The following is a 3,415-nucleotide window of genomic DNA, read 5'->3' as shown; positions in this document are numbered from 1 at the left end:
CTACATCACCAGCCTTCTTTATTTTTAATTTTAAGACAGGGTTTTGCTAAGTTGCAGGGGGTCTTGTTAAGGTGCTAAGGCTAACCTCAAACTTGTGATTCTCCTTCCTCAAGCTCTCAAGTCACTGGGGTTACAGGTGTGCACTGCTGTACCCAGATCATTACTGATAGAATTGTAAAATGGTAAAGGCAATGTGATTCAACTGTGCCCTTCTGTGGGAAGGGGACCCAGCAAGAAACTGAACACATACATCTGCCAGTCCTCACACTACACCCAATCAGGCAAACTGCCTGCTAAACAGAAGACTGAATAGGATCCAGAGTTTGATAATATAATATACATAATGCCAGGCTACAATCAAAAATCCCTTCTCACTCCCAGAAGTACGAAATCCTAGCATGAATGAGAAAAAACAATCAACTGATGTCAACACCAAGATGAATGAGGTGCTGAAATTATTCGACAAGAATGTCCAAAGTGCCATCACAAAGTGCTTCAACAAGCCATTACAACTTCTCTTTTTTCTTTTTCTTTTTTTCTTCTTTAATGGTACTGGGGATTGAACTCAGGGCTTTGTGCTTGCGAGGCAAGCACTCTACCAGCTGAGCTATCTCCCCAGTCCTACAACTTCTCTTGAAACAAACAAAAAACTAGAAAACCTCAGCAAAAAATTGAAATAATGAAAAAAGTACAAAGTGGAGAATTGAAAATTAAATAATAAATTAAAAAGCTCTCTGGATAGAATTAATAGTAAAGTGGAAATGACAGAGGACAGAGTCTGAACTTGAGAACAGATCAGTAGAATTTACCAATCTGAAAAACAATGAGAAAATAAACTGGAAAAAAATCAGTGTCTCAAAAACCTGTGAAACAATAACAAAAACTCTAACAGTCACGTCATTGGAAACCCAGGATTAGAGGAGAAAGAGTAGGACTGAAAAAGTTTTCAAAGAAATCATGGCTTCAAACCTCCCAAATTTGGCAAAACTATACTGGTAGAGGTAATTGGCTATTATCATAAGTACATAGAATTACTACAATATAAAGGGTGTAGAGAGAAAAGTGGCTGGAACGTGGGATTTACAGGGACAAGTCTTGGTGGGTTTTGCCTAGTATACTAGTAAACTGGTAATTACATCAATCGAGGTGTGAAAAGCACATGATAACCAAGGACTTAGGCCCTTCAGGCATGATGGTCTGGGTCACCCACTAAGCAAGTGACCAAGACCAGCAGTAATCCTGAATGAGCAAGTGAAGGAATCTAGAAAAGAGGGAGACAACGAATAACAATATGGTTTTGGGACCAACCGCAGCTGCAAGGATATACTTGTCCTACTAACTCTCCTATTTCAGGTGACTTTTTGTTGCTGTTGTTGTTGTTGTTCAGGTTTTTTTGTTTTGTTTTGTTTGTTTGTTTGTTTGTTTTAAGAAACTATTATCAGTTACCACCTTGAGGAATCAGCGACAAAACAGAGTGAATAGGGGGCGTGGCGGTGACTGGCGGAGAGGAGAGTAGCGATAGCCAGGATGACGGCTGGCAGATCGGGTACCTCGACCAGGCCTCCCAGGTAGGGCCGGGGCCTTGTGTGTACGGTTTTCGAAGGCGAGGCCCTCCCAGAAGCTTCTTACCTCCTTCGGGTGTTTCCCTTTTCACCAGCGTTTCCAAGTTCCGGCGTTTGGACTGAAGCAAACCCCTCGTTTTTCCTTGCGTTCCCCAGATGAGGTTTTCACGGGGGCACTGCTTTGGCTCTCAGGCAGCTCCTTGCTCAGAAATTAAAAAGGCCGTTGCCTTCAGAAGAAAAGAATGAAACGTTTAAGAAGGCATTGACCACTGGAGATACTTCCTTAGTGGAGGAGCTCCTGGTTTCTGACATTAGTGTACATTCCAACTTTGATGTGGATGGACCCCTCTGATGTATGCTGCTAGCGTTGCCAATGTAGAGATGGTTCGGCTCCTTTTGGACAGAGGTGCTAATGCAAGCTTTGATAAGGGAGACTGATGACTCCCATTATGTACGCTGCACGAGATGGCCACCCTCAGGTGGTTGCTCTCCTGATTGCACATGGAGCAGAAGTGAATGCAGGACAAGAATGGTTATGCTGCTTTAACATGGGCAGCACGTCAAGGTCATAAAAATGTAGTTTTGAAGTTGCTTGAACTTGGAGCTAATGAAATGCTACAAACCAAAGATGGAAAGACACCAAGTGAGATTGCAAAAAGAAACAAACATCTTGAGATCTTCAGTTTTCTTTTTTTTACTTTAAATCCATTGGAAGAAAAGCTTCAAGAGCTAACTAAAAAAGAGGCTATTTGTAAACAATTGACAGCAGATTCTGATAAAGGAAAAGATCACATATTTGGTTCATACACAGCATTTGGAGATCTGGAAATATTTTTACATGGTCTTGAACTGGAACATGTGACAGACTTACTAAAGGAAAGGGATATAACTTTAAGACACCTTTGACCATGAAAAAAGATTTGCAAAGTTTGGGATTACCAATAAAGATCAGCAGAAAATTCTGGCTGCTGTTAAAGAACTGGAGGTAGAAGAGATAAATTTTGGAGAGTTACCTGAAGTGGCAAAGTTGGAAGTCAGATAGTCCTGGAATGGGCTTCTCCCCAGAATTTTACTTCAGTTTGTGAAGAACTTGTTAGTAATGTCGGAGATCTGAGTGAAGAAGTTTGCAAACTAAAAGACTTAATTCAGAAGCTGCAAAATGAACAGGCAAAGGATCCAACTCATATACCATTAATGGAAGAAGTATCTACATGGAAGAGTAGAATTTTGAAGAGGAAAGCTATTACAACATGTGGATTTGGGCTGATTCTTTTCATTTGCAAGCTAACATTTCAGAGAAAATAACCCTAATATTTGTTTTAAAATTATGTACATTTTATTCAAATTATCCCCTTATTGCTTTTAATAACCATCTGTGGTACAACATCACTTCATTCTTTGCCTATAATCCATAGAAGAATTATGATAATTACAAAGGAGAGAATTTTTCTTTAGAAAGTGATTTTTCAATTTGAGTTGTAAATATAGTTTATTATATTCTGTTAATTTTGATCAAGCAGTAAATTATACCTAATCATTTAGTTTGAACACACAAGTAAATCACAATCAAAATAAAAGTTTTATCTAATATTCTTTTATTTTAAAGTGTGCTCAATTGTCATAGATAATCTTAGAGACTTTGTAAAGAGTTCATAAGTCAATAGCTTTACTTCAGTCCTTATTTACCCCTTCTATTACTACAAAATAAGGACTTTCTTGCTGCATTTTTTAAGTTATATTTTAGGATATTATTAATTTTGAAAACATTTCAGAAAATGCAAAAGATGAAGGTAGGAAGTAAAAGTTTTTAATTGTGGATTAAGTACATAGGGAAAATATTCCAAATGTAAAGT

At 38.3% G+C, this 3,415-nt stretch overlaps 1 pseudogene; it reads left to right on the top strand.

Moving 5' to 3' along the window:
* Positions 1-398: 398 nt before the first annotated feature.
* LOC124976508 (ankyrin repeat, SAM and basic leucine zipper domain-containing protein 1-like) lies at positions 399-2,867 on the top strand (annotated as a pseudogene).
* Positions 2,868-3,415: the final 548 nt, after the last annotated feature.

Source organism: Sciurus carolinensis, chromosome 2, assembly GCF_902686445.1.
Source record: "Sciurus carolinensis chromosome 2, mSciCar1.2, whole genome shotgun sequence".
Classification (NCBI taxonomy): Eukaryota; Metazoa; Chordata; class Mammalia; order Rodentia; family Sciuridae; genus Sciurus; species Sciurus carolinensis.
This window is presented reverse-complemented; position numbering and strand designations above follow the sequence as displayed.